Source organism: Pleurodeles waltl, chromosome 12 (assembly GCF_031143425.1).
Source record: "Pleurodeles waltl isolate 20211129_DDA chromosome 12, aPleWal1.hap1.20221129, whole genome shotgun sequence".
NCBI classification, from domain to species: Eukaryota; Metazoa; Chordata; class Amphibia; order Caudata; family Salamandridae; genus Pleurodeles; species Pleurodeles waltl.
In genome coordinates this window covers 532,699,760-532,726,146 of record NC_090451.1, presented here as the reverse complement: position 1 = coordinate 532,726,146, position 26,387 = coordinate 532,699,760, and the positions used below count along the sequence as shown (strand labels likewise).

The 26,387-nt window shown below is 46.7% G+C and overlaps 1 protein-coding gene across 4 annotated transcripts in view; it reads left to right on the top strand.

The window, feature by feature from the left end:
* Nucleotides 1–26,387, top strand: part of FCSK (fucose kinase) — a 579,999-nt gene that overhangs the window by 276,594 nt on the left and 277,018 nt on the right. The window contains exon 1 of one of the 4 annotated variants that reach the window (XM_069217522.1): nucleotides 1,279–1,383. The exons of 2 other annotated variants lie outside the window; for them this stretch is intronic. The gene's annotated coding sequence lies outside the window, so the exon portion shown is untranslated. Of the gene's footprint in view, nucleotides 1–1,278; nucleotides 1,384–25,126; nucleotides 25,288–26,387 lie in introns of those variants that run through there. One more of the 4 variants, XM_069217521.1, reaches the window with a different exon arrangement.

Here is a 26,387-nt window from a genome sequence, read left to right as displayed (position 1 = left end):
CATTGGCCTGGCAGTCGGCTGCAAACATACCCTTTACGCTGAGAGGTCTCCTACTTTTGGTAGAGAATACAGCACATTTTTAAAGCTTTCATCATTTGTGTTTGAAGAGCAGTATGATATTTGGTTTGTTTAATAATATGTAACATTAAAAGGCAAATAAAGAACACATTTATGAATCAGACTCCTACATTAAATGATCATTGTTGTAAGTCCTTCTAAAGAAACATCAATGCTTGTGGTGTAAATTGCCCAAGGAGATGTTTGCAGGTTGAAAGGGGCTGAGAAGCTGGAACCAGCTACAGTTTTACTTATTTTATAAAATTATTTCAAAATAGTGGGATGATCCAACTAGGGATCGCTTATCTCTAACATTTACATCTTCACCTTCTCCTCGCCGATAAGGTCCCTTTGTTTATTCATTGTTTGATCGTTGATGCAAAAAACGACTTGCAAACATGAGCAGTCAGCACAGTCAGTCAGATTTGTGAGCATTCCTGTCTGAATCATAATCATTTCAATTTTATGACAAGATAGAAAAATTGTGACTTAATCTACTACTTAGAAAGTTGGTTTTAAAAGCAAAGGTGGCTTTGTCATTGCCATGGCGAAGACAGAAGGTGCAACCATTATGACAGGATACTTTTCCGACCTTGAAAATTGGATTCCAAAGCATAGGTAGGCCTTAATGGGCAGGGGCTCATGTATCAAGGGTAGAATTTATTTGTTCTCTTGAGCAAACCGACCTGAATCTTAGCCATAAAAAAAAATAACTTTTTGCCCTTCCCCAAGATCATCTTTGTGCTTCATCAGGAATCCAATATAGGTTAAAGAAGCTTCAGAGTGCAGTCCTTCTCAGAAACCTTAATACAGATGATTTGGTTGCAGTCAAAAGTAGCTCAAGGGGGTTACTGCAGACAAGAGTATCCGTGAAGCATCTAGCTTTGTGAGTCTATGCACATCACTTCTTAAAGATTATGACATGGAGAGTAGGATTAGAGCTTTGTCAGACGTGTATTCCTGCAATCTGTGTATAAAAGGCTGTGTCTAATATAATTTCCTTATTACAGTTGAATTGTGTCACTCCTTACTTGTAATAATGAAATTATGTACTTGCTCAACTATCAGAACTTATTACACTTGAGTTGTGATGTTGTAATGCCTGCTCCCAGAGCCAGCAGACCAGGTGAAGAGCCGGTATACATCATCATTTCAGTGCAGTTTGCACAACAAAAACAATACATTACTTTTCACTCTTATGATTTGGTTTTTTAGGTCGACGTTTACCAGACAGCACACCCGTTTGGTTTGCTAAAGACATCTTGGAGACATTCAGAAAACCTTTCTGGAAGTGCATTCCACTCATTGCTTACCGTTGGCTTTGTGGTTTGTAACTCACATTTTCTGGCTTTGTATTTGCTGGATGTATTTGTTATAGGCTGTCCAGTGTGAGTTAGTCCCTCCCATAGAACAAAGCCTTTTCACACCAACTCCCCTTGTTTTCTTCCACGAGTGCTCCTTTCTGTAACGAGGCCTGTAAATCTCCTCTCTATGCCACTTCACTTTACTTTGAAACAATCTACTCTATGCTTCTGTACTCCATTCTATGCAATAACTGCACCCTCTGCCAATGCACTCAACACAATTGCACTGTACGTCACTGCATTCTACACTGCATCACTATTTATTATGCCACTGCTCTCAACGCCACTCTACTCAACAATACTGCACTCACGCCACTCTTCTCTGCACTACTGCACTCTAAGCCAAAGCACTCTACGCCACTGCACTCTGTATCACTCTGTGCTACTGCACTCTATGCCACTCCACTCTGCACCACTCTAATTTTCGCCACTGCGTTCTATGATCTTGCATTGTACACCGCTGAATTCTATTCTACTGCACTCTACATCACTATAATCTGCTACACTCTATGCAACTGCAGTCTACACCAGTCCACTCTATGCCACTGCACGCCATTCACCCTACTCTATTGCACTCTACTCTATGCCACTGCACTCCTTGCCACAGCACTCCATGTCTCTGAACTTGATGCCACTGCACCCTACTCTGCACCACTGTACTCAGTGCCACTTCGCTCTACACAACTACACTCTGACAATCTACTCTGCACTACTGCACGCTATGCCAATACACTCTACACCACTCTACTCTGCATCATTACACTCTTCACCACTGCACTCGGCATCACTCCAGGCCACTGCAGTCTGCATTACTCTACGCCACTGCACTCTGTGCCACTCAAAACTCTTGTGCACCACTCTAATGTGTGTCACTGCGTTCTACGGCTCTGCATTGTACACTGCTGAATTCTGTAGTGCTGCACCCGATTCATCTGCTGGAGTAACCTTGCTTGACATGGTCTCCTTTAAAACACCATAAGCAATAACATAGTGTACAGTATGCTGCAGCCGCCGGGCTTCAGGTCTCGGGGGCCAGGATCCTGTAGTCTGAGAGCCTAAGGGCTGTGCTGCTTTCCAGGTAGATTAAGACTATCCCAGAAGCCGATTCCCTGCTTCATTTGAGACTGCATCCCAAGTTTACATCTCAAGGTTACCCTCAGACGGGGCCCGTGGAATTATGCGCCAGGGGAAGCCTAAACTATGCAGCAAAAGAAGGCAGATTACATGTCTTTTTGTTTTTTTTACACGTTAACACTGTCTGGGCAAAGTTTCCACCTCATTAGTAGAGTTTAACACTCCAGTATAGTAATAGGAAATTGAATAGCAAGTCAACATTTGGAAGGGCCTCCCACTGTGCTGTAACAGTTATGAGAAAGTAGCCTCTTTCTAGCATGGTTACCCCCACTTTTGGCTTGTTTGTGAGTGTGTGTCAGTGTGTTTTTACTATGTCACTGGGATCCTGCTAGCCAGGACGGCAGTGCTCATATTTTGTGGCCTAATGTGTGTGTCTGTGTAGTGCTTAACTGTGTACTGGGGCTCTGCTAATCGGAAGCTCAGTGCTTATACTATCTCTGCTTTTAAATTTGTCACTGTAGGCTAGTGACTTCATTTACCAATTTTAATTGGCACACTGGACCCCCCTTATAAGTCTCTAGTATATGGTACCTAGGTACCCAGGGCATTGGGGTTCCAGGAGATCCATATGGGCTACAGCAATTCTTTTGCCACACATAGGGAGCTCAGACAAACCCTTGCATAGGCCTGCCATTGCACCCTGTGTGAAATAGCACTCACAATATTTCACAGCCATTTTTCACTGCACTTAAGTAACTTATAAGTCACCTATATGTCTAACCTTCACTTGCTGAAGGTTAGGTGCAAAGATACTAAGTGTGAGGGCACCCTTGCACTAGCAAAGGTGGCCCCACATAGTTCAGGGCCATTTCCCTGGACTTTGTGAGTGCGGGGACACCATTACACGCGTTCACTACATAATGGTCAATACCTAGATGTCGCTTCACAATGGTAACTCCGAATATGGCCATGTAACATGTCTAAGATCATGGAATTGTCCCCTCATTCCAAATCTGGTATTGGGTAGCCAATTCCATGCATCCTGGGGGCTCCAGCATGGACCACCAGTACTCCCAAACCAGCTCTCTGAGGCCTTCACTGCAGCTAAGCTGCTACCACCTCACAGACAGGGTTCTGCCCTCCTGGGGTCTGGGCAGCCCAGTCCCAGGAAGGCAGAACAAAGCATTTCCTCTGAGAGCAGGGTGTTACACCCTCTTCCTTTGGAAATCAGTGTCACAGGCTGGGGAGGGGTTGCCTCCCTTGGCCTCTGGAAATGCTTTGAAGGGCACAGATGGTGCCCTCCTTGCATAAGCCAGTCTACACCGGTTCAGGGACCCCTTCTCCCCTGCTCTGGCTCATAACTGGACAAAGGAAAGGGGAGTGCCACTCCCCTGTCCATCACCACCCCAGGGGTGGTGCCCAGAGCTCCTCCAGTGTGTCCCAGACTTCAGCCATCTTGCTTTGCAAGGTGTGGGGGCACTCTGGAGGGCTCTGAGTGGCCAGTGCCAGCAGGTGACTTCAGAGACTCCTCCTGATAGGTCCATACCTTATAAGGTAGCTAATCCCCTTCTCAGGGCTATTTAGGGTCTCTCCTGTGGGTTCTCTTCAGATTCTGCTTGCAAGTTTTCTTCAGGAATCCTTTGCAGCAACTTCAGCTCCTCTGACCTCGGATCAACCGCAGCCTGCTCCAAGAAACGTTGTAAACTGCAACAAAGTGTCTACAAGAGACACTTATCTTCAGCAACCTCAGCTCCAAGTCAGCAACTGCAACAGTTTCCATGGTGTGCACGCTCTGGGGACTCCCTGTCTTCATCCTGCACCAGAAGGACCAAAGAAATCTCCCTTGGAGTGACAAAGTCACTCCCCTGCTGCAAGCAGGCACCTTCCAAGACGACGACCGGTACCCCGGGACCCCTCTCACAGCGACAAGCATGCTCCTAAGGACAGAGAGGGTGGACATCATCGACATAGACTGTCCTAAGGTCCTGATGATGCAATTTGGAGGAGGTAAGACCTTGCCTTCCCTGAGAGCGATGGTACCCCTGTGTACTGCATCTTCTTCTCCTCCTGAGGCCTCTGTGCACTCTTTGCAAAATTCCTTCGTGCACAGCCTGACCCAGGTCCCCAGCACTCCATCCTGTGGCGCTCAACTCACTGAGTTGTTCTCCGGCGGCATGGGACCTTCTTTTGTTGTGCTTTATCAACCGTGTTTTGCACCTCCTTTGTCCCCGGATCCTGTGACTCCCGGGAGTGTGACTGGCATCCTAAGGGCTCTCTAAAGTGCTGAGAGCCCCCTCTTCCTTCTCACACAGAGGTGAGACCCCCGGGTTCCTTCTGGGTCCATCCAGCACCATTTTGACGCAAGGCTTGTTGGCGACTTCCAACCCGAAATCTCATCTGCAAAGATCTTCACGCCATAGGACATCTTTTGCATCACGCAGTAACCCTCTGGAATCTTCCTAGGGTGCATTCCTGCAGTCTTCGACTAACTGGGGACTCTTCTTTTGTACCCTCTTCTGGGTTGGCGGGGGTTCCTGTCCTTTCTGGAACTTCTTTCGACTTCTGGATTTGGTCCCCTTCTTTTGCAGGTCTTCAGGTCCAATAATCCAGCAGTTGTTCTTTGCAGACTTAGTTGGCTGCTGCAAAATCCCCAAAACGAGGTGTAGTGTGTCCTAAGGAAACTTGCAGTACTTTACTTCTGCTTTTCTGGGCTCTGGGTTGGGGTAATGTACTTACCTTTACTGTATTCTTACTCTCCCAGCAATTCTGCACACACTACACTTGTCTAGGGGGCAATTTGTGATTCGCATTCCACTTTCTTAGTATGTGGTTTGTGTTGCCTCTAGACCCATTTTCTCCCATTACATTCTATAGGATTTCCTACTGTTTGCATTGTTCTATGACTATTTACTTGTCTAATTGTTGTGTCTAGTGTATATATTGTGTATAATACTTACCTCCAGAAGGAGTATTGTCTCTAAGATATTTTTTGGTACTGTGTCTCCCAAATAAAGACCTTTTTTTTGGTAACACTGAGTATTGTCTTTACTTGTGTATAAGTATTGTGTAACTATAAGTGGTATTGCATGAGCTTTGCATGTCTCCTAGTTCAGCCTAAACTGCTCTGCTATAACTACCTCTATCAGCCTATGCTGCTAGAACACTACTACTTCACTAATAAGGGATAACTGGACCTGGAATAGGTACCCAAGGTACCCACTACAAACCAGGCCAGCCTCCTACAACAGTGTCACTGCATTTTGAACCATTTGAGCTAGAAACATGCAGGTGACGGTGGATTATGTGGCAAATCCACAACAATGCAGAAAATGTTGTGGCCGAAGATTCACATATTTTGAGTAGTCCTGCCTACTAGTAAAGTAAGAAAGTGAGAAAAGGTTGCCTCGGATTATATGCTCACCGTCTCCTCTTATCAGGACATTTCTTATTTAAAAACCTTTTTCCTCAGCCATTGAAATGGACACTGGGGTGTATTATTCCACAGCCAGCTGGCAAACTCTCGAATTTCAAGTATAACTTATTGCTAAGGCCCACGCAGACTGCAGGCCATTATGGATTTCAGCAGGCTACTTTATCAATCTAGGTTTGTGTTGTACAGATTTTGTAATCTCCCCGGGGCTTGCAGCCTTGTCTGCCCTTCCCTGGCCTAGTCTCCTGTCACTTTCGATATTTATTCTCCGATCTGGAGAGCTGAATGGGGGGGAGGAAACACCTCATTGATGTGCAGAGTCAGGCCCTTGTCTCCTTCCTTCTCGTGAGACTTCAGAACGTGAGAGCAGGGGAAGAGGACGGTCGAGGCCGAGGCCTCTGTGTGCTGCAGCTCCCTGGGCTTCTCAGCTTTACAGCCCCCGCATTTCTAGAGGTTTTGGGCCTGCCCACACCTGGTACCCTGGTACACGAGGATGACGCCCACTGTTCTGGACAAGGCCGCTCTAAAGATGGTATTTTATAGGCAGGGCCACTGGAATTCTGCAGCAGGGTTGACTAAATTATGAGTCAAGAAAAAACAGATTATGTGGTTTAACACTGCACATTTGTTTAATAGTATTACTTCATTATTTTGTATTTTTTACCCATGATAATACTGTCTGGGCAGTTTTCACCTCATTAGTACCACTATTTACAAACATGTTGCGACTTTTTTTAGTTACTTTTGATCCGTTTGAACTAGAAATATTTTTTGGTTAAAATCTGCAGACTCTGCAGTTGATGGATTATGTGGCAAAGGCTGCAAATCTACATTCGTGCGAAAATAGCCACGGTTGTAGAATCGCATAGTTCACGTGGCCCTGATTATAGGCTCTGGCTGTTGTGTGCACCTTGGCTATTGGGATTGCAGCCCGAGTGGATACATTGTGCACCGTAAGAGCTATTGTCTGCTCAGCAAGACAAAAAGCGATGGGTGGAAATACTTGAATTAATCTTAAACACTGGATTTTTTTCTGGTTTTATTCAATTTCACAGTTTTTTTGCTCACCATGCCATAACAGCTCAGGAAGAACTACGTGCAACTCAGTCGTGGCCTTGCCTCTGGCAATGGACCAATAGTCTCCTAATTAGATGTGTGGCTCTGTTCAATGCCAGTAATAGGACTTTGCTGCTGACAAGGTCCTACATCCCTCAATTCTCAATCAGGGAAGGTAAATAATATAACTGTAAATATGCGGTTGCCAATTATTTATCTTTGGGCTTTGTGGGGCGCAACTCTACTTTTGGTCACTTCGGAGCCAAGGAAGCCTTGACAAGAAAGCCCACTTTGGTGGTGCAGGTGGGGCGTTAAGGTCACAGCCACTTTCCGGGGTAAAGATCAGCTTAGGCAAGTTTGAAAAGTCCAGTTGTAATTATTTTCTGAACTGCACACAGTAGTTTGCCTCTGAGGATTCGGTTCAGGACATTCCAGTCACTATAGCCTAGAACTTTATTACGTTGTGTAGTGTGCAGTCATTGAGCAAAGTTTTCTATTTTTTTAAAAATATCGTTTTATTGGCAATACATCCAGATACATTAATCAGATATATATTGTATCCAGCTCTTCGTAACAAACATTTTCTTTGTGACATTGGTTGCATACCAGAAAGTTATTAAACCGTCACAAGTACAAATTAGACCGTGCCAAAGGATATGTATTTCACTTACTCGGCTAATATCACGTGCAAGGTTACTCTGAAGCAACAATCAACTCTATAGTTAGGTACATTTACCTGGATGAGGCTAATTCTTTAATATGAGCAGTATATGAAGATAGTTTAGAACACAAACCTTAACTTATCCCATGCAGATTACACTAAAAGGGGTTTGTATCTAGAAGTGGAAGTGTAGATTGAGGTCTAGTTCCTGGTCAGAGTAGGAAATGGCGAAAAGGGTAACGTGGCCACAACAGTATTCGGGAATGACACACGAAGGCGGGAATACAGCTTTCCTTAAAGTATATGACCTCCGAAGTGGCTAATCACCAGCGATGTTGTAGTAGAAATGGGACTGTATACCAAGTGCTTGCATCCAATAACGGGTTCCAGGTTTCAATGGGGTCTAGTGTCATCCTTATGTTAAAAAAGGTTACGTATAACGCATACCATTCGCTAGTGATTGGCCACGTATGTATTCCGTGTGCTTCCTCCCCAGGTAGTGCTGTGCTCTAGCTAGTTGTGAATCTCTTCACTGCCCTCTCCTATTGCCTAACACTGGGGCCCACTGCATTGTGACATAACGTTTTGCCTGGTCAAGAGCAAATTTGCGGATCTAGTCCCCCGCCACACCTCGTTTAGAACAAGGGGCCAGTCTCAAAGGCAAGCCTCAGCAGCTGCATAACAGCCCTGTCCTGTCAATTCCTAACAGCTCCCCAACCCGCCAGGCTGCACCTTGCTAGCTATGTAATGGGTCATATAGGCTCTGTGTGTTTGAGGATCATGAATGAGCACAGAGCTGCAGTCTAGCACTGCAGGATACCCTCCTAGGATGTAAAAGGAATCTTCCCCATTCCTTGTCTGTTGGGGGGCATCCTATGTCAGCCTCCCAATGGAGTTTAAGTTTTGTTGGGAGAAGTATACAAAGGCTGTAAAGAAGCATATAACTGATTGTACTCTGGCCCGTGCCCATGTTCAAAAGTGTCTGCATATAGCCTTCTGTTTGCGGTTCAGAGTCATTAATGCCTGAGGGGGTGTGCATCAATGCCAAAAAGGCCCTGTGTGTAAGAAATGGCCCTGGCAGGTATGTTGAGTTTCCAGGCTTCAGGAGGGCCATGACTAATGCTCTACTAATAGTGCGTGGTAGAATAGCCTTCTAAAGTGCCTCATTATAGAGGTGGGCCAGCTTAGATCCCAGCTGGTCTTTGTAAACTGCTAAGAATTTGAAGGTGAGACAGTCTGCCCCCAGAAGGTTACCCCGTGCTAGTAAGGATATGGTGTTGTTCTCTTTCTGTTTGAATATTGGACCTCTCCACCTGCATTGAAGTGCAAAGCCGTCTTTAGCACAAAGGTGCATTCCCTGGAAAAGTGCAATCTGGACTCCCCATCTAGTAATGTGTGTGAACCCCTTGTGTCTTTTAACCATGGAATACATTCCCCTAATATTCCGGGAAAGGATTTTATACTTTATGCAGTTCGCCATTGTGGGTAAGAATAGCAAGACAGTGCGATGCAGTCTGGGGGCCAACCACCAAACCTCAGGGAACAACTCTCTCTGCACAGGTCGAATGTCCATGGTCAAGGCCCATTGGAAACATTTATCCCCTAACTCCCCATCCACAGGGCTAGCAGGCCAACTCCACTCATCCAAACATCCATCCAGGCAACAAGCCTTCATGGGTGTACCCACAAAACTCGAGCAAAAAAGGGGGTAGTGAAAGTCGGTACACAGCCCCACACCCACGCTCCCCCCTCTCCAACTCTGTAATGCAGTTGTAGAGCAGTCCTAGGGCCCCACATGTTTTAGTAACATTCATAGCCATAACCCCACACTCCACGCTCCCCTCATCCACATCCATAAGCTCACAGTCCATCGGCTTCTCCACATCAGTACAGCAGATGCTGTCCTCGGTGTAATATGCAGAAGGGGAGCATCCAACTCCTCTGAGCTGGCATCTTGTGTTGCATCTTACTCCCCGTCGGCTCCCACACTGGGAGAGGAGTGTGACTCAGTTCCTCCATACTCATCCCAGCCACTACCTCCAATGCTCTCTGTTGTTCCCTCTGGATCTCGTCATCAGGCTGAATCCTGGGTCCGGAGCTCCTGTCAGGCCATCTCCGTTTCCGACATTTAGGCACTCAGTCTGAGGGGTCCCGGCTGGGACAAGCACTCTGATGAGCCTCCAACCAATCCTACAACTCCCGTGGTGTGTGGAAGAACTGCACTCCTTCTGGGGTGACCACTCGCAGTCTGGCTGGGAACAGCATTGCATATTGCAGGCCTTGCACCTGGAATTGTCTTTTAGCTTCAAGGAATGAAGAATGCTGCTTCTGAACATCTTTCATAAAATTCGTAAAGATCATGACTTTGCTGCTCCCAAGTTTGAGGTTGTCTTTACTCCTGACCTGTGCCAGAATATGATCACAGTCTCTGTAATGCAAGAGGCGAGAGATTACTGGCTGTGGTGGTTCTCCTAGCAGAGGTGGCCTAGATGGGACCATGTGCGCTCATTCTAGGGCGTAGATGGAGAACAGACCTGTTGGAACCAGTTTATCTCACAACCATCGCTCAAGGAAATCTACCATGTTATCACCCTCAGTGCACTCCAGGATACCTATTATTTGGATATTATTTCTGATGGACCTATTTTCACTGTCCTGTGCTCAGGTTTCCAAGATATGCACCTTGTTCTCCAGTTCGGTACGGCAATCAGGCATCCCCAACATGTCTGAGGGGACATCAGCCACTAACTGTTCTGTTGTTGTGACCCTCTCTGCGAGGTATCTATTGTCATCCTTCAAGAGGCTCAGTTCTGTTCCCAGAGTGTCTATTTTAGTTTCCAACACCTTGCGGGATGCGGTAATAGCATGTAGGATGTCCTGTAACGTGGGGCCATTCTGGGGCATGGGTGGGGGTATCGTCCTATCACCCTTCAAACCATCTGAGCTCAGCACATCTGAGACTTGAGTTCCAGGGTCCAAATCTCTTTTCTTGGTGGCTTTCCCCATGGCTGTAGGTCTGTACCTGATGAAAGATCATGGTGTAGGAGCTCAGGACAGTGAGAGCGCTGATGATGCAGGGGAGCTAGATCCTCATTTCCTAAAGAACATCCAAGAGGCCCCTGCAGGCAATTTAAAGTTGCAGTGTGTGGCCCAACAATTCGCTTAGGGAGATGATGGTGCAGTAGTGCGTTTGAGCTTCAGAGGATGGTCCTGTCCCCCCCCCTGCCAGTAATCAGCTTGGGATCCACTAAAGGAATCACAGTGCCACTCTCAACCAAACGCATGAATCACCAGGGGCCGCCAAAGGCGATGGTCAGTAGTCTCCACGGCGTGGGTAGAAGAAAGACCCATGCACCGCCCTGAGGATGCACTAGGGGGGCTGCCAAGATCGACCAGCACCCTCAGGGGCCGTCCAGATCTGGGCAGGGAGCATAGGTTAACGCAAATGTGCACCCCAGTGCCTTGGGCACTCCGACATTCCCCCTGTCCAACACTCCAGGGACCTCTGTGGGCAGCCCCCCACTCGGTAATAGCTTGCAGGTCTCAAGGCCCCGCAATGACAGCAGCCTCCAGTAGGATCATCCCAAGTCTCTCCACCAGGGTGCCAACTCCAGGCCATAGCAGTGTGCAGCACCCAAGAGCCAGTGGGAGGCTGTCCATATTGGGCTCCCTCGACTCAGTGTGTCATCGTCCAGCTCCAAGTATGGTAAAGTAGTGTCCCCACTCCCATCAGCAGGGCCTGGGCGTTCCAGTGTGCTGGTCAGCAGGTCCAAGCACATCGGACCCTCAGCTCTTCCAGGGGTCGAGCTGCCTGGTAGGCCCGCCTTGTTAAGTTCATCTCAGGGCCAAAACTGTAGGTGTTTGGCGCCCGAGTCGCTCTCCACCTCCCAGGGCAGCTCGAGCAGTGTCGGTATCCCCTCCGCGGCTTCCCCGCTTCGCTCAAGGTCAGAGGAAGCTGCTGCTCAGCAGGACAGCATCAGGCCCAGGGCTGTTTGCAGTTTTCCCGCTACTCCAGCCGGAGCCAGGCAATCCAATGCATTCGTCAATAGGCCCCAGCTCCCAGGGGCCCCGGCTGTCGTTCGGGCCGGAGTCACCCAGAAGGCTCCCCCCTCTGGCAGCTCCCTCTAGGTCAAGATCTGTAGGGGCATGGCGTTTGGGCTGTCAACGCATTTCTGGGGCAGCACAAGCGGCTCCGTCAACTCCCCTTCGGCTTCCTTACTCAGTCCGGGCTCGGAGATAGCGACTGATACTCAGGGCTACGGCAGGTGCAGGGTCATTAGCCGGTTTCACCCCTCTCCACATAGATGGCTACTTTAAAGACTTTCCACATCATGAGGTAGGAATACGTTGTCTTCATTCTTTTTCATTAAATGTCCTATAAACGCTTCAAATTACATGCCAAATACCTGGTCCTGTAATGCTTCGCATTGCAGCCTCCATGAGGGTATGGGCGCTATACCGCTACCCCATAATATATGCAACAACAGTGGGTCGTGGTCTGAATTGTTCTGCTTAGATATTCTGTCACTCTGGTTTCCAGCAGCTTAGTAAAGAGGCAAATAAGCAATCCAGGCGCACATGATCATCATGGACTGTCGAGTAACATGATTATTCCTGTAGTGGTGGGTGTTTATATCGCTAAATTACCCCATAGGACCAGTGAGCTAACCAGTCCTGAAGGGCTTTGGCAATCGCATGCACTGGGGAACCAGGGAGGGGAGATGAGAACTATTTAGTTGTACATCCCCTACTCCCTTGAAATCACCTCCGATAAGTGCTGGATATTTGGGAGAATTTGCTAGTGGGGGTACTATGTTAGGAGCATATATGGGCAACATCAGTAAGGGTCTACCATCTAATCTACCATCAACAAACATATATCTGTCATTAGTGTCGACATTATGGCTACAGAGCTCGAAAGGCGCCCCTTTGCTATTCCAAATCATAAATCCACTGGCATAGGAAGAGAAATCAGTGGATATGACTTTTCTCCTCTATCTGATTTGAAGTTTCTTACCCTCCCCACAACTCTCCAGGAGCATTGCAATGTCTATTACCCTGCGTCGTAAAAAGGAATATATTTTATATCACTGGGATGTTGTAGACATCATACGAATATTCCAAGATTAAACATTATATGCATTCGCACCCACACTGTATAGAGCTGGAAAGGCAAGGAGACCCCACCCTACAGTGCAGTCCTAAAGTCATCCACCAAGACATCGCCTCCCGCTTTACCCGGCTAAAAGAGAATAATCAAACTTCTAACCAAACTTTCAAAAGAGATGCTTCCATTGCACATTTCCTACTAACTCAGAGGAATAAATGTGCTATGGTGCAAGAATGGGGCAAGCTATAGTCAACATAAAACAGCAGTAGGAAAATTGTAGAAGTATGGAGAATGGGCTCACAGCCTGCAGACTGGAGCACAATACTCAAATAGGCTAATTGACCCAGACGTTGCTTTGGCATCTATATCCTACAAGGAGGAAACAGTTGGAAGACTCGCTATGTTTATAATTTGCAGGTTGGAGGGTGCACAACCTGCCAGGAGTCATAGCTGGTTAGAGGTGGGCAAAGCTGGACCAGGATCAGAACACACATCTCTTCCCAACAAAAGAGGAGAGGCAAATATCCTTGCTCTGAAGATGTCTTTGGCAGTCTGCGGTGTAACAGAAGGCAAAACAAGGGACATTGCGCTTCTGGTGTCAGAATCGGTGTCTGTGTTGGAACAATGTGTGCCGGTGTCATTAGAAGTGAGGGTTGATGAGGGCTGTATGAAAGAAGCTGCTGTCTTGATGGCCACTTGTCTTTACTGCTGTGTAAAGGTCCCCCCTACCTCTCCCACCACAGCATCTTGAGCGTGACGGGGATACAATCTCCATCTCCATACTTAATGGCCTATAGTTTGGTCCATTCCAGGCACCCTCCAGCTCGGTGAAGAAAAATGTACATTGATATTATCTTCAACCTGACATGAGACAAGAGAGTGTCCCTAAGCCCTATTGTGCATAGCTTTTGTTTGACTTCCAGAAAGCTGGCCCTATGGTACTGCACCGCTAGGTCATAATCCGAGAAGATCGTGACCCTGCTGGATCCTCTTACAAAGTGTCTTTCCTGACGAGCCCTCTAAATGATTACAGCACGATCCCTGTAGCTAACAATCTTTGCAACAATAGGCCTGCATGGTGCACCAGGGGGAGGTTGCTTCACAGAATTCAGTGGGTTCTCTCCACAGTGAACAAGGTCGAGAGTGCATGGGGAGAATTTAGAGATGAACCCATCAACTCTTGTTTATTTATTCAATATACATTAAAAATTACTAATACCTGCCTCCCAAGCCATTCATATAGCTTTGGCGTCCCGGAATAGACTGCATTGTGCCATTTGTAGGAGTGTTATGGTTAGTAGTTGCATTGGTATTGTCATCAGCAGCAACTGAGTGGGGCAATAGGTAATGCAAGCTGCAGTGGCCTCTGGATGAGGGCCCTTGATTCTTGCACCCAAGAGCTGTATTGATGTGGTTGCCTTTTCGAAGGCTGAGGGACATTTGAGGTGCCTGATTTGTCCACCTTTGCAGACTATTGAGTTTATTTGGAAGCCTTGTGTAGGTGATGTTACAGTAGTCGAGGTATGCAATGATCTTCACACTCATGAAGGCCACTGGGTGATAAGTTTGAAGAAGAGTGAGGATTTGCCGCACAATGGTGCCCTCCATGTTAAATCCTTTGTGTGCTGTGTTGACTTGAGGAGTGAACGAGCACTCAGCATCAAAGCAATGGAAGCGTTCTAAAGTTCTGGGCCACATGAATGGCAATGGGTCTGATTCTCACTCTGTCGCAATGATTTCAGTTTTGGCTCCACTCTTTAAAAAGTAGCTCTTCATCCTATCTAATATGTGACCGATCTATTGGGGTCAAGCTAGTCTAGTTTTCTGGGCTGTTTTGCAATCGGATGTGTATTTGTATTTCATGCTAAAGGTTCATTATTAACTCCTAACACTTGAAAATATATTACGCGACTACCTTCCAACATACAAAAGCCTAGCCTGATCTATAAATGGTATGACATAAAACAAGAGCTAACTTTATGTATTTTATATTTATTTAAAGAGTTTTTGAAGCACGAAAATGACCTAAGGGTATCAGAACACTGTACATGACAGAAACATGCATAATACAAACAAACACAGTGCAAGCTGAAAGGAAGCAGACAGAATAACGAGTCATAATCCTGGTTTAAAAGATATTGATAATAACTTGTTTTTTTTAATCAAGTTCTCGTAACTAAAGATTTGTAATTTTGTTGTGCTGCAAATAACAGATCTGTTACATGAATGAACTATTCTCGGTTTCTCACCCTCTGAAAATGAAAGGCAGTTTTTAGGGTCGAGCCTGCGAGTGCATGCATTCTTCTTTACAGCCTCATAATTTGTCACTGCAGGAAAAACGTAATTTCTGTTCCTCTCTGTGGAGCAGGCACCAAGCACTGATTCATTCAACTTATTCAGCCCCATCCACTGCTCCCGATGTGCTATTTAGTTCTTTTTAACGTTTTAGTGCCCTGCAAACAGAAGGCTTCTAGCTGGCAAAAAAAGGGCCCAGCAGGACAAACAAAATTGCAAAGTTTTATTTTTTATAGCTAACTTCCTTTTATTTTGCCAGGTTGTCTTTTTTTACTTGCCTCTCGTTTTCTTTTGTTTTTGCTCATGGCGCTCTTTTTGAAAGATGATAATTATCTTGGTCGAAATATAGCAAAGCGACATTGTTTCTTTATTATGTGTAATTTCTGAAATTATGCGTTAACAAATAATCATGCACCACCCCACTACAATCCACTCCACTTTACCCCACACCAATCCATCCCACTCCAATACAAACCACTCACCCCAATCCAATCCAACACATCATATCCCACTCCAATCCTCCCAACCCACCCCAATCTAATCTGTTGCACTCCAGTTCACCCCACTCTAATCCAAAACAGTCTGCACCACTCCAATCCAAAACAATATGCCCTACTCCAATTCATAGCAATATGGCCCACACCCATCTACCCCACTTCAATCTGCCCCACTCCAGTCCAAAACAATCTGCCCTTCTCCACTATAAGCCAATCTGCCCCATTCTTATCCAAAACAATCTACCCTACTGTAATCTGTCCCAATCCAAAACTATCTGCCCCAGTGCAATCTACTGCACTCCAATCAAATACAAACTGCCCCACTCCAATCTGCCCCACTTCAATCCAAAACAATCTGCCCCACTCCAATCCAAAACAATCTGCCCCATTCCATTCCAATTCACTCCAATCTGCCCCACTTTAATCCAAAATAATCTGTGCCACTCCAATACACACCACTCCCATCTGCCCCCACTCCAGTCCAAAACAACCTGTCCCACTCGAGGCTGCCTTCTTGAATGTGCCCTACTCCAATATAAAACAATCTGCCCCACTGCAATCCAACCCACGCCAGTCTGCCCCACTCTAATCCAAAGCAATCTGACCCACTTCAATCCGCCTCACTCCAATCTTCCCCACTTCAATCCAAAACAATATGCCCCAATCCAATCCACCTCACTCCAATCGAGTCCACCCCACTGCATCCTAATTCACCCCATTCTATCCCAAACCACCCCACTCCAAACCACCTCACTCCCATCCAGTCCACCCCACTCCCATGCAGTCCACCTTATTGCCATCCAATCCAGTCCATCTCACTCCAATCCGCCCCACTCCAATACACCCTTATGCAAACTGCCCACTCCAATCTGTCTCACTCCAATCCAAAACAATCTGCCCCACTCCGTTCTGCCCTACTTCAATCCAGAAGAGCCAGCCCACTCCAGTCCATTTCAGTCTGCCCCACTCCAATCTGACTCACTTTAATCCAAAACAACCTGCCCCACTGCAATCCCAAACAACCCACTCCAATCCAAAACAATCTGCCCTACTCTAATCCAGTCCACCATCTGAATCCATTTTGCCCCCTCCATCCCATTTCACCCCACTCCAGTCCACTGCAATCCAGTCCAACCCACACCAATCCAGTCCATCTCACACCAATCCACTCCACTCCAATCCAACCCACTTGAATCCAACCATCACACTCCAATCTATCCCACCCCACTCCAGTCCATCCCACCCTACTCCAATCCAACCCACCCCACTTTAATCCAATCCACCCCTCTCCAACCATGTCCACCCACACCACCTCAGTCCACCTCACCCCAGTCCAAATCAATCTGCCCCACTGCTGTCCAAAACAATCTACCCCGCCCCAGTGAAATCTTCTGCACTCTTGTCCAATACAATCTGCCCACTCCAATCCAAAACAATCTGCTCCAGTCCAGTCCACCCCACTCCAATCTGCCCCACTTTAACCCAAAACAATCTACCCAACTCCAATCCTCCCCACATCAATCCATAACAGCCTGCCTCACTCAAACATGCCCCACTCCAATCCAAAACAATCTGCCCCACTCCAATCCAGCCCAATCTAGTCTTCCCCACTCAAATCCAAAACAATCTGTCCTATTCCGATCCGGCCCACTCCAATCCGGCCCACTCCAATCCAAAACAATATGCCCCACTCCAATCCAATCCACTTCACCCCAATCCAATCCACCCTACTCCATCCCAATTCACCCCGCTCCAATTCACTCCACTCCCATCCAGTCCACCCCAGACCAGCCCAAACCAGCCCACTCCAATCCATCCCACTCCAATCTAGTCCACCAAACACCAATCCATCCCACTCCAATCCATCCTAATACAATCTGCCCCACTTCAATGTGCGGCACTCCAATCAAAACAATTTGCCCTACTCCATTCTGCCATTCTCCAATCCAAAACAATCTGCCCCACTCTAGTCCACCCGACTCCAGTCTGCCCCATTCCAATTCAAAACAATCAGCCCCACTCCATCTGTCCAACTCCAGTCCAAAACAATCTGCCCAACTCCAATCCATCCAATCCACCGCACTCCCATCCGCCCCACTCCAATCCATTACAGTCTGCCTCACACAGATCCACCTAACTCCTGTCTGCCCCACTCCAATTTACCCCACTGCAGTCTTCCCCACTGAAATCCAAAACAGTCTGTCCCATTCCAATCTTCTCCAATCCAAAACAATACGCCCCACTCCAATCCAGTCCACTTCACCCCAGTCTAATCCACCCCACACCATCCCAATTCACCCCACTCCAATCCACCCTACTCCCATCCAGTTCACCACATTCCCGTCCAATCCACCCCACACCAACCCAATTCAGCCCTCTCCAATCTAGTCTACCAAACTCCAATCCACCCCACACCAACACACCCTAATACAATCTGCCTCACTCCAATCTGCTGCACTTCAATCCATAAGCTGCCACACTCCATTCAGCCCCACTCCATTCCAAAACAATGTGTCCCACTCCAATTCGCCCCACTCCAGTCTGCCCCATTCCAATACAAAACAATCTGTCCCACTCCAGTCTGTACAACTCCAGTCCAAAACACTCTGCCCCACTCCCATACAAAACACTCTGCCCCACTTCAGTCCAAAACAACCTGCCCACTCCAGTCCATTTCACTATGCCCCACTCAAATCTGCCCCACTTTGATCCAAAGCATACTGCCCCACTCAAAACTGCCTCTCTCCAATCCCAAACATTCCACTCCAATCCAAAGCAATCTGCCCAACTCCAATCCAGTCCCCCTCGTCTCAATCCATACCACCCCACTCCATCCCAATTCACCCACTCCAGTCCACCACAATCCATCCCACTCCAATCCAACCCACCCTACTCCAATCCAATCTGCCTCACTCCAGTCAAGTCCACCCGCGCCACCCCAGTCCATCCCACTCCAATACAATCCATATGAATCTACCTCACTCAAGTCCAATCTAGTCCATATTAATCCACCCTACTCCACTCCAATCCACCCTGCTCCAAACCACCTTACTCTACCACCCAATCCAGTCCTTCAATCCAGTCCACCCCTCACCAGTCAACCCACTCCAATCCACCTCACTCCAATCCAATCTACCCCACTCCAATCCAATCCATCCCACTCCAGTCCAACCCACCATTATCCACTCCACCCCACCTCACTCCAATCCACCCCAACCCAATACAGTCCATCCCACCCCTATCCAATCCACCCCAGTCCAATCCACCACACTTAATTCAATCCATCCACCTACTTAATCCAATCCCCCGACTCAATTCAGTCCACCTCACTCCAATCCACTTTACCAAACTCCAAACTGATAAACCCCAATCTTATCCATGCCACTCCAGTCCACCCCACCTCACCGCAATCCACCTCACTTCAACCTACCCCACTCCACTCCATCCCCTCCAGCCCACACCTCCCCACTCCATCCCACTTCAATCCATTCCACCCCGGTTCAATCTACCCCACTCCACTCCACTCCAATCCACCCCATCTATGCCGATCCACCCCACCACATCCCAGTTCAGTCCACCACACTCCAATCCAATCTATCCAGCGTACTCCACTCCAAGCCACCTCACTCCACTCACTACAATCCGGCCCACTACAATCCACCCCAATCCAATCCACCCAACCCCATCCCAGTTAAATCCACCCCACCCCATTCCAATCCACCCACTCCACTCCAGCCCCCACTCCACCTCAGTGCAGTACACTCACTCCAATTCACCCCAATCCAGTCCGCCCCACCCATTCCATCCCACTGCAACGCAACACACCCAAATCCAATCCAAACCACTCCACCACATTTCAGTCCACCCCACTCTAATCCAATCTACCCCACCCCAATCCACCTCGCTCACTCATTTCAATCCAATCCACTGCACTCATCCCAATTCATCCCACTCCAATCCACCCCACTCCCATCCAATCCACCCCTCCAATTCACCGTAATACAATCTGCCCCTCTCCAATCTAATCTAATCCATCCAGCCCACTCCAATCCATCCAGCCTACCCCGCTCCAATCAACCCAACTCCAATCCTATCCCCCCCACTCCAAATCACACCAGTCCAATCCACCCTATTCCAATCCAGTGAATCCAGTCCACTCCACCCCAATCCAATTCACCCCACTCCAGTCTAATCCACCCCACACCAATTTAGTCCAGCCCACCCCAATCCACCCCACCACAGCCCCACCACTGCATTCCAAATCACCCACCCCAATCCAATCTAATCCACCACACTCAAAACCACCACAATCCCATCCACCTCACCCCATTTCAATCCACCCCACTCCAATTCAATCCACCCTTCACCAACCCAACACACTCAATCCACCCCACTACCTCAATCCACTCCAACCCGCTCCACACTACTCCACCCTCTTCCACCTCACTCCACAACACTCTCTGCCACTGAACTCTACCCAGCTCTACAACATTCAGTTCCTCCTACTCCACTCTACGACATTCCAACATCCACTCTAAATCATTACAACAAATAAACTCTACGATACTCTACTTCCCCACTCCACTCTGACACGCCATGCCACTAACATTTAGCAATGCTGAACAGCAGCCACACTGGTGTACAACTTGGCAAAACATATTGCCAAAGCCAATAGCTCTTGTATAGGTGAGACCTATTGGCCTTGCCAATGCTTGATTCCTACTGCAACTCCTCATGGTATGTTGCACACAGATGTCGCAGCAAGAGGTTTAGTACGATTTAATAAAAAATATTTTGTAAAACAACTCAATGTGGTTCTCCTGAAAGTACGGCCGGGGGCTACATGCGGCCCCCAGTTAAACAGCAGCACTAGGCTGTAGTTTTCTTCACAAAGCACCAACATTCAGAAAGACATTAAATATATGGCAAGCATTTATTTGCAGGGGAGCTGAAGTAAAAAAAAAAGTACACAATGTCCTGTATCACTTAACTTAAAGGACACCTTAATTTTAAAGCCATCCATTCAATATTCAAATAAGTGCATTTCATTAACGTGCAAAAGCGTTTCGCCTTAGCACATCAGATGTAAACTATTACGAAGTGTTTTTTTTTTTTAGTGACTGTTTTCAAACTTGAACGTAGAACAACCCCCACCCCAACCTGACAACAATGCCAACAAGGCATGTCAGTTGTTATGTGCACTCTCTGGCTTGCCTGGGTTGCTTTTAATTATGGGCAAGATTATATTTTATTGCATCAAAGACAAGCAAGAGAAGGATTTGTACAGGGCATATCCTGAAGTCATATATTTCGAGGTCCTCTCATATGTGATAATAATAAATTAAAAAGCAAAGTGAAATAAATCAGTTGCCTAGAATCACACATTTTAGTCAAGTGGGGAAGCCAAGGTTGAGTCCAGGTGCAATTCAACCACTAGACGTAAATGAGTTGCTTCCCTACACCCACCTTACAACTTCCCCGCCCCTGGCCGCCACCCTGCTGGCATCAGTGGGCCCTCGGTCACACCACAGACAGAAGTTTTCGGCCCCTCTGATAAATGTTTGAGAGTACCCATGCTCTAAAGGAACAATTTGAGAACGGTAAAGTTTACTGAAGTAGAGGGATAACTTGGGCGGACAAACCAAAACCACTAAAGTAGGAGTGGCAATAGCAAATGTGAAAAGAACCCTGATTGTTTTGGCTTACGCTCAAAGTAACTTCTCGCAGAAGGATTTCCTCATCTGGGAAACTCATAAATAGGAGTTGTTCGCGCCTAGACTCACTGTTTCCTACATCCTTGCCCATCCAGCCCTTCACCAGCTGCTGTCTCCTGGCGTTGTATTACTTCATTGGCGAGCTCTACTGACCATCAGGGAATGACCGGGTCTGCAAGCCCTGTCTACAGTCTACCATGTGGCCGGCTAACCTCAGACGATATCCCCACAGCAGGTCAGAGTAGAGGAATGTGGGAGGCAGGGAATTGGAATATTCTTGCGGAATCACAACACATAGGATCTTGTTTTGAAAAAGGTCAACTCATTCTATCAGCTCCCTTCTTATTAAAGAGATTATTTAGAGTTTTAGCAAATCATCTTCAAATACGGGATTCCCTTTCTAATGATAATAGTCTTCACACATATTGTAGTAATCAAATTCATACAATGAAATTATTGAGGCTTGGAAGGCTTCACTGAAGTAAATCTCCAGATACATTTCATTCATATCATGAACAGTCATAAAAAAATAATTTATGTGCAGATTATCTTCAGGAGGAGGAAGCAACATGGAGCTCCTGGGGTGGGACTAAGCAGTACATGAGGATGAGAGGAGGTGGGGGAGCAATGGGCAAGCTCTGCTTGGGGAGATGAGGGAGAAACAGGGTACGCAAGTGGGCTGCTAATGGGGAGGGGGGTGTTCGGGAAGCAGCACACAAGGAAGAGAGCAAGAACACACATCCACACTCATGGATTGTTTAAAGAAATCAAACAAATCAAACATTGGCAAAGCCAATAGGTCTCGCCATCCGAGATCTATTGGAGCTGTCAATGTTATTGTCTTTTAGCCATGTGTTATAAAGTGGCAAGACCTATTGGCTTTGCTTGCAAAGACGACAAACAATCAAAATAGTAATACAAGACTCACAACCGGGCTTTTGGGGGACATTTACAGGGGGATTACTCATAAAGTTACATTTCCCAATATTCACCAAGCCTGGAGACACTGAGATCAAATTAAACATGCAGAACGCTTAAAGACATTTTCATAGGCATACGGGACACAAAACGCAACACAATAAAGTACAGACCCCTCGCGGTGGGTGGGGTAAAGGTAACACCAGCTGTGGAGGGAACGAAGCCACTGGGATGGGAGCAAGTGGGAGGAGCCTGAGCGAGTGAAAACACGAGCGCTCGCATGGAGTGGTCAAAAACAAATAGAAAAGTTGTCCCTAAAATGGGAGCCTGCTGGCGATATGTGGGAGCAGCAGAGGGAGGTCATATCACTGAGGGAACATGTGTGCCCGTGGTGTAACTGAGGAAAGCCTATACCGTTTGTGCATGGATTCTGGACGCCTTTCAGTTTTATAACGGAGAGCTGAAGCCCAGGGAGAAGCCCAACATGCTCAAGATCACACGATTCTCTAGAGGGTGTTAGGAATACAATTAAATTCTTATGATATATTTCCACAGTCTGCGAACTTCTTCAGTGTGGACTGCCTGAACACAAAACACGCCTCTAGATCAGGTATTTTACTCTACCAAAAGCCCTAATCATGGATGGCGTCCAACCTGGGGCATTGTATTAGAAAATAAGATTAATTTGAGTCTTATAAGCACATAAGAAAATCCATAGTATATATCTGACACATAGATAATTAAGTCGCGTAAGGTGCGTCAGTAAGAGTTTCCTTTTTTACTGAATGAAGCAATTTCGAGCTAGTTTGTTGCTAGTTATAAGACCAAGAAATGTAAATTCCATTACCTGCTCAGTCCTAGTGCTCTTGATGTTCCATTTTTGGCTTATGTTTACTGACATGCCTCATTTTTGTTTTGATTAGCATAATCTGCAGTTTATTAAAATTAGCCTAGTAGGCAAGTGTATCCAAAGACCTTTGAACTGTCAGTAGTACTTAATCCATTTATCACTGAGTAATTTGCTCAATACTTGTTAAACAGTCGACTCTCATCCGGAGGAGATTCTGTCCTTCTCTGGTACTTCACTGAGGTCGTCAGTCTATATACTGGGCATAATCACAAAACAGAATGCTCGAGGCTCACAGAGGCGTCTGTAAATCTCATACCAATAAAGTTAATTTTTTCAATTTGTTTTTCCTAGTGTGTGCTAATTTGCCCCCCTCCCCTACCACCGTATCCTCCCTTGACACTAGGAACGTTCCTTCTGGCTCTGTATACACCCTGCACTTTGTATACTTTGCTTTGGGATACATGAGTATTTGTATATGTGTCACATTATGTATTGATGGTTGCAAAGCAATCTCTCTTTGGGATTCTAACCACGCCCATGTCACATCAGTCACTTTCATTGGTTCGTGGGCTTGTTCAGCCTACCTACACAGCACCGGTAAACTACTGAAACCATTCAAGGCTTGATGTTTTCAGCATGGTTTCTGGACTACTTTATCTTTTTATTTTCCACGCAGTGTGATCGCGCTGCATTTTACATAGTGCGAGCGCGCTGCGTTTTTTTTTTCTTTACAACGCTAATAGCTCTAACTCGAGCAAAAATGCGAGACCCGTTGCATTTAAAATGCTTGTTTTGGGTTTGACATCTAGTGGAGGGTCAGGTGAGCCAGATGTTTTTTCAACTTGCCTAGGCTAGCAGAAGGTGAAAACGTCACTTACCCTAAAGTTCCCTAAACTGTTTACCATGCATATTGAAATGTTTAGAAGCATAATAAAAATGTTGCTTTCTCTCAAAGAAAGACTGGGTATAGTTGGATAAGGATGATGCCCTCGACACTGTGCTCAAGGGCATCAATTTACTATTGAACCAGGACATAATGTGCCATCTGAATGTAGCACACCTAGAGGCAATTTCATGCACAGCACAGTGAATAAGCAATGCAATATGAAAAATATTGCATTTATAAACCAGTGGTTATGGCCGCTTCTCCTTTTGTCCTGAATTTTTGCCCTGAATTTTGACCCTTTAACCTGAATTTTTTACAGCCCTGTCCTGAATTTGCCTCCATGCCAGGTGGTCACCCTAGATACTGCTCCAGTGCCATATCCAGGGTTGAGTCCTAGCACCATCTCTCCCTAATCACAGCGCCAGCAGACCTCCATCCTTGAGTCGCCAGTCGTGAACCTGACTTCTCCCGCCATCAATTCCTGACCTTCTCATTTCATTATACCTGCCTCTTGGTCGACATGTTTTTACCTTTAGCTGACTTATTAAAGCGCTGTGCTACTCTGTGGCTCTGGTTCGCGCCGTATAAAAACTGCCTATAAATATTAAACGTCAGATTTGACTATTTAACCGACAAATGGAAGCTGTCCCCTCCCCACCCCCACAGCTCTCTCGCATGTATTTACCAAGTGCCCAGCGTTAGAGAACTTAGGCCCAGAGAACAGAGACCATGGGCGGAGCTTGGCCAGTGAGATGGTGTGGGAGTTGAGCTTCATATGTTCCCGCAATCTGGCCTGCATGTAATGTTTAAATACATTATACGACAAGCAGGGTGCACGGAGTGGGCGTGAGGGCCAGTGGAACGTGAGAGGATTGGTAGGGGTGCTAAGTGGGAGAAAACACAATATTTTAAAAAATTACCAGTATTTGTCCGTCTGTTGTAAAATTCCTGGTGAAATCCGGCAGATATCTCACCATACCCGACTGAAAACATCTGTACCTAACTATTTATAAGAAAATTCATTTATTGGGGTTGGGGGATGCCACGCCCCTGACCACTTCCAAGGGTTTTCGACTCGAACCGCTGTAATCTTTAGCACTCCTCGCTGGCAGCCACATGCCCCCGTCTGCACCCCGACACAACAGCTGCCCGAGGAAGGCCACCGTTGGGTTGTGGCTCAAAGGACATAGACGGCTTTTAGTCCTGAACATCCCGGAGGAAGCAGCGGGGGGGGGGGGGGGGGGGGGGGGAGGAGTGCGCGCGAGCTGCTGGCTCAGCTGCGCCGGCTGTCACAGCTGAAGAGATTTATTGACCAGAGAGCCGTGATCCGCTGTTTGATCAATGGAACAAGGCGCCATCAGCACTTTGCCGGGAGGTAGGAACAGGAACAGGAGACGGAGAAGGGAAGATAAGGAGAGAGAGAGAGAACACCTAGATAGATGGAGAGTGAAGCAGCGTGCCACAGGGACGTGGAAAGGAGATTTATTTGTGCAATTTTATATAGCTCTGAAAGTACTCGAAGGTATTAGAGCGCTTTACATAAGGAGCAGCGTTACATGTAGATAAATAGTTACACAAGCATTGCAAATGAGTATCGAGATCCTGAAACTACACGTAATGTATACATGGGAAGAATCAGCAAAATAAGGAAGCCGTGCAATCCATTAGTCATGCAACACCCCTATGAAAATCTAAAGAAAACAAGATGGCGGAAGGTGTTTATCTGACTCAAGTGAATAAACGATGTGATGATCGTTAGAGTTAAAGATAAACATGTAGAAGGGATGAACAGAGAAAGGTGGATAACAAGTTATAGAGAGGGGAATGAGCAGTGCTGAATGTGAGCAGATGGCGTCCACCAGCACTCTTTTTGGTGGCCAGAACTTATTTTTTCCATCATGAGATCTGACCCCGAACAAGAGAAAGAGAGGTAGAAAAGAGTGAAAGGAAGAGAAAGATCCAAAAATACTGATGAAGGGAGAGAGCAGGAATGAAAAAGAATTTGGAAAAGTGAGATAAAGAGGAAGAAAGTCTCCGGAGGCGGTACTGGTAATGTGACTAGGCTGAAGAAATAAGGGTAATTTCATTTTTGATGGGTTAAGTTTTAGGTGAATATTTGTGAAATGGGAGACATCTTTGGGAGAGGAGATTTATAAATATACCTGCATATCATCCATATATTGAAGATAGAGGTTCCCAGAGTTCATTAAGATGGCTTCAAGTGGCTCAGTATGTAGGTTGAAGAGAGCAAGGGCCAGACCCCAGCCCTTTTGGATTCCTTGAGTTAAGTCTCTTATTAAAAGGGGTCTATATTGATCCCCTGTGCCCTGTTTATTAGGTAGCATGTGAACCACTTGAGGACCTCTCCATCCAGACAAATGCATTCTTTTGGGCAGTAGCTTCCAACCTGTGGTCCGATGATCCCTGGGGGTCCGCAAAGCCTCCTCAGGGGTTCGTGACTGCTTTGAAAATTAA